General features: G+C 42.3%; 1 protein-coding gene across 6 annotated transcripts in view; it reads right to left on the bottom strand.

Annotated features, from left to right (window-relative positions):
• The window catches only part of Add3 (adducin 3), a 116,165-nt gene that overhangs the window by 94,458 nt on the left and 5,172 nt on the right, over positions 1-16,535 (bottom strand). For 2 of the 6 annotated variants that reach the window (XM_076563284.1, XM_042265154.2), the window contains one exon: positions 15,486-15,758. The gene's annotated coding sequence lies outside the window, so the exon portion shown is untranslated. Of the gene's footprint in view, positions 1-13,132; positions 13,508-15,485; positions 15,835-16,535 lie in introns of those variants that run through there. The other 4 variants (XM_076563283.1, XM_042265161.2, XM_042265147.2 and 1 more) reach the window with 4 other exon arrangements.

Here is a 16,535-nt window from a genome sequence, read left to right as displayed (position 1 = left end):
GCTCAACTAAATAGTAAGTTGGGGTTCAACCGGGCCACATGACACCCTAAAAGAACTCAAAATAGTAGTAATGGTTGTAGTAGTAGTGGTGGTGGTGGTGGTGAATAGAGTAATAAAAATTAAAATATGAATATAGACAGTATATAATATGACAAAGTAAAGAATCTTTTCATGTACTTTATAAACAAGTTATCTTCAATGGTAATATTTTTCAGTAGCTAAATATCATCTTGGGCTTGCCAGAAATATTGTAAATTGAGTGCTCCATATTCTTTAATTATGGAAAACATAAATCATCTTTATTGACTTAGGACCTCACAAACATAAATAAGCTGGCTCTGCTCCCCAAAGCCCACAGTACTGATAATCACAGAGCTTTCTTTTGCTTAGCTAGGTCATCCCTAGAAAATGGGCATTCAAGAGACTTACTCACGACTTCCCAAGAACACCTCTTGATTTCTATTTGTATGAACAACGCATCTTAACCTCTTTAAGCAAAGCAAGCTAAATGAAGTTGGGTGTGGGAGAGCAGTGCTGTTTCAGAAATAGGGTCACATTAATTGTTAGTTGTTTTTTATGGACATATGAATGTATACAATACACATTTTCCTGACACTTTTTTAAAAACTGAGGTATAATCCATGTAGCATTAAGTTTGTTCTTTCAAATTGTCTATTTCAGTGGCTTTTAAATACATTCACAACATTACAACCTTCACCACTATATAGTTCCAAAACCTTAGCACTCTAAAAGGAAGCCTGGTATATATCGAACTCAGTCCTTCACCTTCCTCTGCACCAGAATTCGTCTTGTAAGTGGACCCGTACAGCACGTGCCCTTTGATGCCTGCTTCTTCACTTGCACAGGTTGGTTTATCTGTCTCAGCACTTCATTCTATCTTATGATGGAATAGTATTCCATCTTACACATATGCCACTCTATTTTACGACTGATTAGCCATCTACCCTGCGGATATACTGCCCTTACCTATCTGCTTATCAATTGTTAGATGTATGCTCAGCTGCCACTTTTTGGCTATTATAAATAATGCTTCTATGAACACTGCCGTACTTTGTGTGTGTGTGTGTGTGTGTGTGTGTGTGTGTGTGTGTGTGTGTGTGTGGAAACCTGTTTGTGTTCTCTTGAGAATATAGCTGTCAGAATTGTTGGGTCATAATGATAACTCTGTTACTATTTTTAACCATGCTAACTGAGAAACAGCCAGGCTATTCCATTTATAATCACAAACATTCTTACATGACAGTAACAATGACATATTTGTTTTTGCATTTTAATTAAAACTAAATTATTTTACCTATAGACAAAATGGATATCCTTGGGTACCAAGTGTCATTAAAAGTTAAAATAAATTTAAAGTTTGGGTAAGGTAAATTAAAGGCCTTGAAAGCATAAGGATATATAATAGTATTTCAAGCCCTTACTACAACAAAATTTTTCTTCTGGTCATTAAAGGGATTGAGTATGCATCCTTTAAAAAAAAAAAAAAAGGATAGAGGAAACCACGAGAACTCTCAAACTTACAGTCAGCCTATAGCTAAGCACAGCCCTCCACTCACAGCAACTTCCAAACGACTAGTAAGTTTTGTCAACCGTAATGCTCTCAGATCAGGCTCCTGTTATCACCCTTTCTCTAAACTTCTGCAAACTTCTGTTTGGACTGAAACTTCAGGATCAAGCTTGATTCTCCTCTCTCGTTTATACCCCACAAGCCAGTTATAAAATCCTGTTGATGCTACCCTTAAAATATATCCAGAATCCAACCTAATCTCACCACTTCTCCCTGATGTATTCCTCGCCCAGCTTGTTGAATCAATCTCTTCAGCAGTCTCCCTGTAGCCACACATGCCTGCTATGGGCTACTCTCAAAATAGTCAAATTCATCTTTAAAAAAATACATGTCAGCTGGGCGGTGGTGGTACACGCTTTTAATCCCAGCACTCAGGAGACAGAGGCAGGCAGATCTCTGTGAGTTTGAGGCCAGCCTGGTCTACAAAGCGAGTTCCAGGAAAAGGCGCAAAGCTACACAGAGAAACCCTATCTCAAACAAAACAGAACAAAAAACATGTCAGACTGTCTCTACTCAAAACTATCCTGAGGCTTCCTGTTCCCCCTTCTCCCATTCTGTTTCATCCATGCGAGCTAAATGGGCTGGGAGGGCTCTGGGATTGTTCCCTCTGCCTGCAATGTTCTTCCTCACATATTCACACACAATCTTGTGCCTTCTTTTTACAACTCTGTTCATGTGCCACCTTCTCAGTGAGGGGTTGAACTGGTCATTCTATTTAAACTGGTGTTTATCCCCGCAAAGTTCTGTTTATCTTCTTCCCTGTTCTACATTTCTCCACAACATGACATATAACGTTCATTTATTTGTTTCTATTTGTTCCCACAAACACCAACTCTATTAGCTAAAAGGGTTTGCCTGTTTAGTTTACTGAATCCTCAGCATTTAGAACAGGGCCAGCACATTACTAACTGCATAATAAATATTTGCTGAACGAATTCAGGAACAAATGGAAAGAAGCATCAAGCTGGTCAAAAAAAAGGAAACCTAAACAGAAGCCACAGGAACATTTATGAGGAAAAACACTACTACGCACAACACAATCAGGATGAGAGCTGCAGCGCCATTTCTGGAAAAATACACCACAATGCTTGTGAAGTTTGCTTTAGGAAAAGTTGCCCTCTTGGCTTATTTCATTGTTATTGGAAAGGATCTGCTGCTGCCAATCCCTCCACCCTCCCCCAGCTCCTGAAGAATTCAAACTCCCAGAGTTGACAAGCTCCTGGAATGATGATACCCTCTTAGTGGACAAAGAGACACCACACCAAGGATTGCGTGGCATTTGCCTTCTACTAGACCCATTTTCATGATCTTCACAACAGACAATCAGAGGAGTCTTGGCTATCTCGCAACCAAAACCACTAACTAGCAAGATCTGTGTTCTTGACTAACATACCACCTTCAAGAATCTTAAGAGGATGTACCACAACCCTTCACATATTTTAACACACAGAACACCAAATATGTCTTCAAAAGTTATACTCTTTCCAAGTAGTAAATTATAAGCATGTCCAAGTCCAAGTGAGACAATTGAGACATTCTGGAACAAAACATGTTATTCTACAAAAATTTTAAAATAGTTGTATCTCATAATATCACCAACTCACTCCATCCATCTATCTGCCCTCCTTAAATGATAGTAAGACACAACAGAACTATTCTCTAGTGTTCAACAAATAGAGATTCTTTTTTAAAAATACATGCCTCTTCCCTAAAAGAGGCTGCTTATTCATTCAGTGTTGGGAATATTAGGATTCCTAAAGTCTTCTGCTGATGCCAACTTTCTAAGCATTTTGACTTTCAACCATTTTGTAAGAATGTTCCTCTCAGGGCTGAAGAGATGGCGGTTAAGAGCACTGATTGTTCTTCCAGAGGACCTGGGTTTGATTCCTAGGACCCACATGGCAGTTCATAACAGTTGTAACTCCAGTTCCAGGGGACCCAACACCCGTGGCAAAACACCAGTGCACATAAGAAAACAAAAAACAAACTCTTCCTCTATCCTACTAGACCACTACATGCTCTTGATTTGACCTGCTGTCATCCTGCTATCAGGAAGAAGAAATTTATTTAAAAAAAGAATAAAGAATGCTCCTCTGGGCTGTCATTTTCACGTGGGGCTCCAATGAAAGTACTGCTAATGTCTGTGTGATCTTCATTACTACTGGCACCACATGCCATATTCTAATACCACCTAGGGAGGAAAGTTCCCAGCACTGTTGTATGGTGTGACCTCCTAACGCCTTACAGAAGAAGAGATTGTGAGCTACAATTAAAAATAATTTTCATCATGCTGTAGAAAAAAACTCATGGTCAGAAATCTCTCTCCCAAATCCTTTCTGGTGTTTCTAACCAGTAAAATCTTAACTTCCCTTTGCCCCACTCTTACCCCCTTCCTAAATACTCTATGTAGTTTTCTTTTCTATAGAATCTGTTTTCTGTGCCTGTCATTTGGCATCCAATACATACTAGCAAGTAACATCTTTTATTCTGTTTCTATAGTTGCTGCTGACTTTTCCTATTTTTAACAGCAGAAGTCAGAATCCCAAGGAGTTAAGCTTTTCACAATCTATGGAGTTTTCTAAACGCTTCTATGGTGCAGCATCAAACCTTACATACAAAAGGGAAAAGCCATCAGCAGCTCTAAAGTATTGACTGTTTTACAGCATGACTGTTGCTGAATTACAATGTCAGAAGGTTTTAGTTAGGGGCTGGAGAAATGGCTCAGTGGTTAAGGAAACTGATCTTGCAGAGGACCCAGGTTCAGTTCCCACATAGAACAGCCCGTAACTGCCTATAACTCCAGCTCCAGAGGATCTGACACCCCCTTCTGGCATTTGTAGGCACCACATGGACATGCACAAATCCACACATACACACAACTTTTTTTTAAAAGAAGCTTTTAGTTATATCAAAACAATGATCTCCAACCTTCTAAACTAATAAGGATGTCTTTTAAGGGTTAATTATATAAAATAAACAAGAACAGCACACACGAGTAAGCAAGTCATTTGTTTGTTTTTGAGACAGGTCCAATATAGTAGTCCTGTTCAGTCAGGATGTAGACCAGGGTATTCTCAAACTAGTCACAATTCTGTTTTTGAACCTAAACTTTCCATGTGCTGGTTTTACAAACATAAGCCACCACACACACAATTATGAATCTCTTAATTGAATGGCTCCATGAACTCAATAAAATATTATCAAATATAGATGACATACAGTGTATTATATTTAGTGGTGTGCAAAGTGTACTTGGTACGCACGAGATGTTCAGGCTATGGACATGGGCTATCTTGGCCCTACTGCAAGTTCTACCACCTAAAAATATTTAGGAGTAAGGGAAATACAGGGCTGAAGAGATGGCTCAGCATTTAAGAGAGTATACTCTTCTTGCAGAAGACCCCAGTTCAATTCCCAGTAGCCACATCAGGGAACTACCTGCATTACGACTGCCTTTAACTCCAGTTCTGGGGGGGGGGATCTGATGCCTCTGGCCTCCTCAGACACCTGTATTCATATAAATACACACACACACACACACACACACACACACACACACACACACACACAAAGATTAAAATAAATGATACATAAAAATAAAGACAACTAACAAACCCCTAATTTTCTATTCCTTACCATAAATCAGTCCAGCAGAAACCTGTAAAGTAACTCACCCTCCCTTCCCAGGAAGTCATATATTTTAGGCACAGTGGCTATGGCATGTGAAACAACTTACTTCATGGCTAAATAAACTCTTCATGTTGGCTTAAACTAAAAGAGCAAAAGGAACAAACAAACAAACAGTACAGAAAAAACAAATAGAGAATACTTCAAAATCTACTTCATGAATACTTCCTGATTCTAGTGAAAATTCAATCCTGTTTACCCATATTTTCACTCATTTAAAAGAAAATATTTTCCAATAAAGACAAGAAATATAACCTTGGTTCAAATCTTCTATGCAGTCACCACAAGAACATGTGTAAACCTATGAACATCACAACATGGTGTTTAGGGACAGTTTTGAGTCCCTAAAACAACTCTTGATTGTAATCTTGTATGAAAGTCTTACTAAACTTCAGATAAATGTAATACTTTATCATGATTCTGGCAGTTTTTAAGGGCTGATAAAAATGGCTACCTAATTAGTTATATAACCAATATAGAACAATCAAGGGTGTTCTTACAGTAACAATTAGTTATATAATGAATATAGAACAATCAAGGGTGTTCTTAGTGTAACAATTTCAAAGCCTCTTTTCAGTTCTTACTGTCAAAGTTCCTTCTCATCTGGCTATGACAGGTTTGTTCCAGGTAGCCTCTACTGACCTATAACAGTTTTTTACTAACACCAGCTTTATCCACACCTGCTACTACAGTTTCAGCAAGACAGGAAAACAAAAGAAGATAGCTAGGATACATTAGAAAGAAAAAACAAAAACACTAAAAAACAAAAGCCTTCTTGGAATCAGTGAGTTTACTCAAGTAGGAATCACTGCTTTTGACACTGAGACAAAAAAAAAAAAGCACAAAGGAGAGCTTCATTACTATTTGCTGGAGCCATCAATAACCAGACCTACTAATAAAAATACCTCAAAAAATAAATTTGTTTACCACCTAAGTTTATTAATTTCACCATGGCTAGACTGTTTTTAATATCAATCCAACAACTTCTTGTGGTTTCTTCTTTCCCATGCATTCCAACAAGTGCTGAATTAGTTCTTCATTGTGTGTTCAGGCCTCCTGCTGAGAAACATAATTAAAATTAAGCAGGCAACAATTCCACTTGGTACTAAGAGCTTTTCAAATCCTCCAAATGAGGCAAGGCCTGGTTTCTCCAGAAACTGCCTGAGTTCTGCAAGGAAAACGTAGATGCTGCTCAACTTAATGCTGGCCATTCAGTAGATGGCACTCTTCTCTTTGGGGTCAAATTAAACAAGCTCCAGGAGGCATGTGCTGTGACATTCAGGTGTGATAGATACAAAGCAGAGATTCCTTCTTCAAAGCACTTAACTGATAGTTAAATTCCTCCTGTAATGTGCTCATCAAAGCAGATGGCTCAAGCCAGAAACTTTAAAATAGCCCAAGGGTGCTTTCCTAGCATGTGCAAAGCCCTATAAAAAGCCCAGGGAAACTGAGATTATCATATACATCAAATGCAACATACAATCACTAACTCAAGTGATTACTAAGTAATCAGTTTCTCAGAGCCTTTACTATGGCAAGCAAGTACTATTTTCCTATTCAGGCATAAAATGTCCCATTCCTATTCCATTTAGTGGTAGTGGTGATAGTATTTACATGGCTGGTGACTAGGTCATTGTCATTAGGGTGACTAACGACTGCAGAGTATTTAGGGAACTAAGATTGTATCGTTGTCAACATTTACTAAGACAAAGAATACACTAGTTTCAACACTAATTGAAAATAAGCTTTGGGGGCTGGAGCAATGGCATAGTGGTTAAGAGCGCTGGCTGTTCTTCCAAAGGACCGGGTTCAATTCTTAGTGCCCAAGTGGCAACTCATAACTGTCTAACTCCAGTTCCAAGGGATCTGATACCTTCACACAGATATATATGCAGGCAAAACATCAATGCACATAAAATAAAAATAAATTGTTTTTTAAAAAACAAAGTAAGCCTTGATACCCACTTAAATAGATCAAACATTTTGATACAAAACCACTGCAGATCTGGTTTTGTAAAAATAAAATACGTTTAAAGCAATGTGAATTTCTCATTCACTGGTGATATTTTACTTTAATAAAGAATGGCTCCTGAGGCCAGGAAGATGGCTCAGTAAGCAAAGGTGTTACACAAGCCTGAGAGCCTGAGTTCAATCCCAGTACCCACAGGAAAAGCCCTGTGGGGAGGAGGGGGGGCGCGGAGCAGAGGGGTGTGTGCATATTTGTAATCCCTGCCCTGAAGATGGAAACAGGAAGATCCTTGGGGCTCACAGGCTGGCCAGCCAGCCTAGCCTATTTGGCAAAGCCCATTTAATTCCTAGTGTGAGACTTTGCCTCCACACAAACAAACAAACAAACAAACAAACAAACAAAGTAGACAGTTCCTGAGGAATGACACCCAAAGCTGACCTCTGGCTTTCATATGCATATACACATATGTGCAAATACATGCAGGTGTGTCTACACACACACAAAAAAAAAAACTGTTCCCAACTGTTAGGTGATACGTGAGGTTTTCACACTTCTGTGAGTTTTAAAAAGCAAGTCAATTTTGGAAATGGAAGAAACTCCTCTTAGTATAATCTCCAACTGGAAGCTAATCTTCAGCAATTACATAGGAGTCAACCTAGGAAAAAAAAGTTACCTTTCCCTAGGAGAGAGAATACTACTGCCCTGATGACTAAAGTCGTAAGCAAAAGGCAAGGCAGCACACTATTCTAATGCTTAAGAAAAGAGAAGAGTAGCCTGGCAGTGGTGGTGCATGCCTTTAACCCCAGCACAGCAGAGGCCAGCCTGGTCTACAGAGTGAGATCCAGGACAGGCACCAAAACTACACAGAGAAACCCTGTCTCCAAACAAACAAACAAACAAACAAACAAACAAACACGAGAGAGAGAGAGAGAGAGAGAGAGAGAGAGAGAGAGAGAGAGAGCTGTACTCTCTTCCAACCTCTTCCCTTTCCACCATCAATCTGTCCCAGCCCCATGAGCAGCAACGAAGTCCCACTCATCAAGCTCTAATGCCCAATCACAGCTCCATTTAAGGGCCCACTATTGCCTTTTCCCAACCACTTCCTTGGCTATTTCACTGGCCCTATAGAATCCTTTTTCCATGAATAATTAGAAAGTGAAAATAGAAGAGTCATGAAGCTAACAGTTATTGATCTCATTTCTAAAGGATTAAATAGTGTTTTTCAAAGTTCCATGGGGCAGGTAACCCTAAATATATTTCTTTAGACATACCAAGTAAGCCTAACTATCTCCTCCATCAAGAGATGGAGTAAATTTATCTTTCAGCTGCTATTCAGTCATCCCATGAGAACAAAGTTGAGAATACTGTATGGAAAAGAAAGAAACACTACCCTTGCACAGAATGAGTACAGCCACTGTGGAAAAACTCTACACTAACACTGATGATGAGGATAATGTTGACAAATTAAGGCATATACCTAAGATCGAGGAAACTTCTCCAACTTGAATGATTGCTATATTGTTGGGAATTCCAGCTTAATAGCAGGTAATTAGCCAACAGCCCCGAGAGTTGAGTGGAATAAGCTTATTCACAGTCTGTGCAGCCCTCTCCATTTTCATATAAGGGCAGTATTTCTTGGTTGGAGATGGGGAATAAAATATCACAAAATAAATTTAAAGGGGGTGGCTAAAACAATAAAATAACGAGCTCATGCATATTATTCAGAGTTAAGTTCTGTTTGTAATTCAATGTTTGCTTTGATATCTATTTGCCTTTAATGCATAATGTAAGCATTAAAATTATTTTACAGGAGCTAATCTTACCTCACCAACTCCACAGCTTCCAAATGCAAGTGACTTCCTATATCCCTTCCTGCTCTACCTGCTCTCTCTGTCCAGCTACAGTCCATTGCCCCTCAAAAAATAAACTTTACAACCTGATATCCAAGCTATAGTCTTGTTTGAGGAAGTAACATTCCTAAATGTTGGCCAATGTGCCTCCTACATACCAGTACCTTCACCACCAGTTTCGGGGAATCTGAAACCCAGATTTCAAAGTTCATCTTATATCAGTAAGTCTTCACACTTCCAGCTAGGCTTTAACTAAAGCTGACTTTGAAAAAGGTGTAAACGTGTAAGGTAGTGATGTGAAAGGTTTGAAAGGTTCAAAACCTTTTGAAAGGTTCCCTTTAGACCCAGCCTCTGTATAAAGCTCTGTGCTGAGCCTATTCACGTTTATTTTAGCGCAGTTAAGATTAATCTATGCTACCTTTTCAAGATGCAAACTTTCAAATACCGTCTTTTTAAAATCAAAGACTAGGGCTAGAGATGTGACTCAGCTGGTGGGGTGCTTGCCAGTAGGCACAAGCCCTTGGGTATGAACCCCAGCACCATAGAAGTGTGTGTGGTGGCATGTACTTCTAATCCCAGCACTCCAGAGGTAGAGGCAGGAAGATTAGGCATTCAAGAATGTCATCCTCAGCTACATAGTAGTTTTGAGGCCAGCCAGAGCTGCATTAGACTGTGTCTCAAAAAGATTAGGTTTTGGCCGGGCGGTGGTGGCGCACGCCTTTAATCCCAGCACTCGGGAGGCAGAGGCAGGCGGATCTCTGTGAGTTCGAGGCCAGCCTGGGCTACCAAGTGAGTTCCAGGAAAGGCGCAAAGCTACACAGAGAAACCCTGTCTCGAAAAACCAAAAAAAAAAAAAAAAAAAAAAAAAAAAAGATTAGGTTTTGTCCATTTTATACTTTTTGTTGATCACGATCATTTGGGACCTTCAGACAATTCTGAAAGCCAGAATCATTCTTTAAGGCTTCTAGCATGCTCTTCACTACGTGTAGTAAGTAATGTCTTAGAAGGATGAAAGAGGTTCTCACTGAGACTCTGAGTCTCATTATCTATGCATACACCAAAGCTTTAGGGTAAGTTAAATGTTATTTTTATAACATTCAAATATGCTTTAAACTGAAAAATTAATTAAATCTTGAACTTTGAGACTTGTCTAGCTATAAAGACCAACATTATTATTAAGACACATCAAGTAAAACAAAATAAACTGCAAATCTCTTTTTCTTGCTTAATACTTTTTAATTGCTGGTACTCAGTAAACATTTACTGAATGAAAACCAGGCAAATTCATTAATTTTACCTGAAAATAACAGAATTCCAAGTAGACACATACACACAAACACACAGACCCCCTATAATTTACCATCTCCAAATGAAATAATTACAGCATATCTTACTTATTTTAGAGGGATACATTCCAAGACCCCAGTAAAAGTCTGAAATTACTGGTATATATATTCTGTTATTTTTAGATAATGTTTTATTTATAAATTAGACATACCAGGAATAACAATAATTATAAAACATAGTATACTGTTATAAAGTTATTTAAAACTTATAATTGTTCATCTCTGAAATTCTCCACTTATTATTTTTAAACTGTATTTGACCAGAAACCACTGAAATCCTGGAAAGCAAAACTGCAAATGACCGAGAACTATTCTATATGCATCTAGCATATAATAACAAACCTCCTCCTTCCAAATCATAGTCAGTATGAGTATTCTCACATGTGTACTTCAGAGATTTAGTACAGGCAACCACTATAGTAAATCTGAAACTGTCTTGGCTTTCAGCCAAGGAACTAAACCAATGACAAAACCCAAAGATCTCCTAGCAATTGCAACTATAAATACTTGGCATGGACCCTAAGTTCAGACCAGAGCACACTAATGTAAGAGACAAGAAGAAAGTACTGAAGCATTCATTTTGAATCTCAGTTACATGACTCAGTCTGTGATTGTTCAGCAACTGTCAAATTGGACTTGAATAATTTCACTTAAGCTTACAGTTAAAAGGAAAGAAAGCACTATTGATTAGACATGTTAAGTTTTCCTACTCAAGTTCTACATGGCTAATTTTTCCAAAGGAGTGTAAAATAGCACTATTAATTATGGCAAACCAGACTAGCAACTTGTGCACATCTTTTGGACAGTCTACACTTCCTTTACTTAATGTATTATTTTAGCATTTCCCTTTAACATCAAGTTATCAGCAAGGGGCATATTAGTTCTCTTTAATAATTCTAAACATAGCTTGAGTAGCTCCTTATTAATAATTACTCTGTTTGATATACCAACCACAATGGTGAAACAAGTTATAAAAACTATTGTACATCATTGACTAAAACTCACATTCATTCCAGAAAAGTATTATTGATAAAAAAAAAGTAATAGTAAAGTGTACAACATAATTTCTCATTCATCTTTAATCACTGATTAAATTTTACATTCTGAAAATACCCTCCTATCACGCAAAATAAATATTTTCAGGGGTCATGTGATCTTCTATGTCATATGCCAAAACTTTATCAAACATTTCCTGATATGACACATGCAAAAAGCTGCACTGTATGTAAGTCTCATAACCAAGTATCTAAAGAACTCCTTAAATTATGTTTAACATTCTAAATAGATAATTGCTGGGCTTTTTCCCTTTAAAGCAACTATTACCAACACGCCAACACTTCTGGCCAATTTCAAATTAGCAAAGACTGAATTCTATCTTTAAAAAGGTAAAAGAATTGTTTAAAAAAAAAAAAGTGCCCCCACCACACACATTACTCCTCAGTAAAGTTAATCTGATCAATTTAAGGGGAAAAAAAATGAGTTACCGAGCAAATAAGTACAACGCAAAGGTGATTTAGCTATTAAAATCTTTCCAGAAGTGCTCGAAAAGGAACAATGCTATCAGTGAGTCAGTCCTATACCTTAAAAACACAGGTCAAGTAACTTCATTTTAAAAAGACACATTACACTGTACTCGTACTCACTAGAATTCTCCTAAGACCCAAATGAGTACATTTTCAGCACGCTGTAGATGGGAGTCTATTCTAAGAAGAGGCAACCATTTCACATTGCTCACTCTAAGATTCTCATAATTCATCATAAAGAACTCACACATGTTTATGTAGCTCGTCCCAAGCCCGAGTCTTATCGATTCCTTCCCGAGCCTTGCTCCTAATCCTCACCCAAAGCCTCTTGGCTGAGTTAAATCCCACAGCACTCTAGCAAAGTCAATCTACGAGCACATGTGCCAAGGATATGTAGTGGTTTCCCTTACACTCCCAGTTTAAACCGGCACCTACTTGCAATTAAATCTCTGCAACAAAAAAGTTCACCTGAGGCCATTCTTAACCATTTTAATAGAGGCCTGGTTTAGACTACCTGCCGTGGCCTCAACTATTACATACCTCCAAAGAGCTTGGAAGTGCCCCAAACATCAGGAAGCCAAACCTGCTGCCAACTCGGCTGTCACCCCACAATGAAGAATACGTAACATGTATGCTTGAAAGGGTTTAGCGTGAGTGTGTGCGAGCGTGTGTGTGCGAGCGTGTGTGTGTGTGTGTGTGTGTGTGTGTGTGTGTGTGTGTGCGCGCGCCGCGAGTGCGCCTACTATGTGTGCTGGGGAGGGTTCCCCTGATTAAAGTGGTTGAACAACTTCAACTTGTGACTGAAGTTTATTAAACCAGGAGGATTAAAAACCAAACAAATCAACACCGTCTCCTTCACCTTTTCCAAGCGCGGGAACCTCCCACCGTCCTCGCGCGCACCTTCGGGGTCAGCAAGGCTTCGGGCAGAACAGGATTCTACAACCCCACGCCGTCACGGGGGGTGGCGGGGGACACCCGGGAGAATCGCGGCCCACCCTGCGGACCCCGAGACCCGGCCTCGCACCGCTGCACCCCGACCCCTCGTCCCCGGGTCTGCGCCCCTCGGCCCGCGCGGGGCTCGCCTTCCCGCCCCGGGCACGGTTCACCTGAGGCCGCGCCGGGCCAGCCAGTAAGAAGTCCCCTCCGGACCCCAGCTCCCGCAGGATTACCTCGCAGCGCAGCCGGCTTTGTGCCCCCGCCTCCGCCACCTCCGGGCTGCAGCGGCCGCCGGGTCAGCCGCAGCCTCCTCCCAAGCGTCGCTCAGCTCCCGAGGAGAGGGCCGGGAAGGGAGGGGGCGTGGAGAGGGAACCTAGACGCCGAGCCCCCGGCAGCAGGAAGCGGCGACACCTGGTCGCCGACGCGTCTGGGTCTCGCTGTTTCAAAACAGAACATTTAAAGCCTTTCCTCTCCCTCCCGCCCCTCACCCGGGCGACCGTTACCGGCAGGCGCCTCACACTCTGGCGGGACTAGCCGAACTACCCCCGAACGCCCTCGGCCCCGCCCCCCTGGGCCCCGCCTCCACAGGGCCTACGGCCCCGCCCCCTACAGGCCGGGCCCTCATAGCCCCTTAGCGCCCCGAAGGCCCCGCCCCAAGGGTCCGAGCGCCTTGGCCCCGCCTGCCATAGGCCACGCCCCAGCGCCCTTGGTCCGCCCCCTACAGTTTTGACCCTCCGAGCACGCCACTTCGAGGCCCCGCCCCACAGGGCCCGGGAACCATGGTCCCGCCTCTTGTTAGGCCGCGCCCCAGCGCCCTTCGCTCCGCCCCGTACAGGCTCGGCCCTCGTAGCTCACGAGCGTGCCCCTGGCTCCGCCCTTCTGTCCCTCCCCCACCCCCCGTCGGCCCCCCAGCGTCCAGGCGCCGCTTCCAGTAGGCCACGCCCACAACAAGCTCTTGCGCTCCCAGGCCACGCCCCCGGCGCCCCTTGCGATCTCTGGCCCCGCCCCTCGAGGCCCCCCTCAGGGCTACAAGCTCAGTGTCTGTGCGGTGGGGGGCCTACGTGCTCCGCAGGCCCAGGGCCTGTTGCGGGGCGGCTGCCTGGCGCCTCTGCAAGGTCTTCCTCCCTCCGTGCTGCTCCGATCCGCTGCCGCAGAGGGAAACGACCCCGACAGAAACCCGATTGAAAGCGAGAGGGTTCCGCCTAGGAAACATCTGCCTCCCCCAGTCGGAACATGCTTCCCCCACCCAATGAGGCTGAACCTCAGCTTTCAGATTGAGCCTGTGCGGCCCACAGAGGCTGCTGGGCTTTGCCGGGGCGGCCCTACGGTTGGACCTCGGCACGTGCCCCACAGAAGGGGCCTCGATTTTCTTCTCAGCACATTTGCGTTTGGGGGAGCCTCCTGCCTCCACTCACTTCCTCTGAGGGGCAGGGCAAGGGCCCTTAATTCATCTGGACCAGCCCAAAGTCTGCACTCCTACTTTGGCCCCTTGCCTCTTAAACCTTCTGAGAGCTGACCTCTTGGGAGATGAAAAGTCTAGGCTCCGCCAGCAGCCTTCAAAATTAGTCTGAGGCCAGGCAAACTTTGCAACACTCATTTGCAGAGCTGGGGATCCCTCCACAGGTGACACTGGGCTGCCACCCCCGCCTCCCAGACACGTTTCTCACTCCAACCTATTCTCGAAATAGACCTCCAGGCACACGCTCTCCTCCGCCACCCACGACTTGCACACCCCTCCAGCACACATGCCCTCCCCTGCACGAATTCACCCTCAAGCACACTCCTCCCCGCGCCATTCTAGTGATTCCTGGTCCCTAGGGTTAACCCCACCCTAACACACACAGCAAACTTCATTCTCCACCCTTATCTCCCGTCCTTTTCAAGGCACTGGCGACAGGCCACTTCATTTCCTTCCTCATCTGCAGGCTCTCTTCCCCCTCAAATACTTCACGCCAGCCCCCTCATCTTCATCCCCTCTTTCTCTAAAAATGTGCTAATTAAAATGTAGTTTCCTCTGCCCACAAATGAAGTGTGGCAAACGAATCGCATTCTTGGCACACACTGCAATTCATTTATCCTCCTTTTCTCTCTCCACTGGACTAAAGCTAGAGAAATTTTAGTCTGTCACTATCTCTCATTTTCTTAAAAAAAAAAAAAAATCCTGACCATGCCTTATTATTTTTAAATACTCCTCAACAATCGTGGGGTAGTCTTGCTAAGGCTTAAGAAGAAAATGATATTTAGGAAACGCTCAGTCCGTCATTTTATTTGCCATTTAAAAATATCTGCAGTGTTTGAGAGAGAGATTGGGAGTGGCTGTGTTTTCTTTTAAAAAGAAAAAAAAATGCTTTGCATGCATCAAGGTTAGTCTTTTTATGCATAGCCAAAAAAAATTACTGTAGGAGCACATATCATATAATAGTCTCCACTACACAGGACGTGTGCCAGACAGAACTGTAGACCCCAACCCACCTCCAAAGGACGACAGATTCCCATAACGTTTTAAGCATGGCTGATGAAGAGTGCATTCCACGACCATTCCCTTTCCCACGGTTCCTGAACAAAACGGGTAGGAGATGTGCTTACCTGCAGACGATCCAAAGCTTCTTTGCGTGCAGGGGAGCCGACGTACGTCTGTCTTCCCTGGCTAGGTGTGGATTCTGCAGTGCTGCACGGGAACCCACTGCAGCCGCGGAGCAGCGGCGGCGGCGGCTGCGGCGGCGGCTGCTGCTTCTCCCAATGCTGAGTAGTAAAGTGTGTGACTTAGAGACTCCACCGTTGCTGTGAGGCGCTTGCTTAGAAGAGAGGAGGCGGAATCTTTCTTAAAGGAATGGGTTTGGTTTTTCCTCTCCACTGTTGCTTCATCAGATGAAAAAAAAAAAAAAGGGTGGAATCAGGGAGTTTCTTTCTTAGACTGAGCAAAGCAGTACAGCTGTGGGAGGTCAAGGTTAAAATTAACCGCGAGAAGGGAGTGACAAGAGTGAGTCAATGAGAAATGCTAGAAGCACTAATTTTAAAGAGCCCTCTCTACTTCCAATATTGGGGTTAATTGCCAAAATAAAGCTGTGTGCCTTGAAACGGATCAGCAACTTGTGCTAATATTTAATTTCCAGTCACTGTACTAAATAACCATAGAGAGGCTATTTAGTAATTACTACAAGTATGGAAGGAATAATGTAAACTTTATGTGTGTGCTGACACCTATAAATATACCTGAAACTTCTAACACACACACACACACACACACACACCACACTTTTGGGGATTTTTTTTTTTTTTAGGAGACAGGGCCTTACCATGTAGCCTTGGCTGGCTTGAAACTTGCTATGTAGACCAGGCTGGCCTCAAACTCACAGAAATCTGCCTGCTTCTGCCATCCAACTGCTGTGATCACAGGTGTGTACCACTACAACCAGTTCTAATATAATTTTTGATACTGGCATTCAGTACCAGAAAATATATTATTGACAGATTTCAATGTATACTTCCATGTTATAAAATCACAGTATTATATACACAATAAAACATACCTAAAATAATTTTAGAAAATGATAGCAGGGTTACTATGTTATTGAGTGAAAATTCACAAGTTAGCAGAATTAAGAAACTTAAGTGGTTTTGTTTACTTTAAGTGCT

The sequence above is a fragment of the Peromyscus maniculatus genome, chromosome 1 (genome assembly GCF_049852395.1).
Source record: "Peromyscus maniculatus bairdii isolate BWxNUB_F1_BW_parent chromosome 1, HU_Pman_BW_mat_3.1, whole genome shotgun sequence".
Taxonomy (NCBI): domain Eukaryota; kingdom Metazoa; phylum Chordata; class Mammalia; order Rodentia; family Cricetidae; genus Peromyscus; species Peromyscus maniculatus.
Note: the sequence above shows the minus strand (reverse complement) of the source record. Positions and strands in the feature narration are given on the sequence as shown.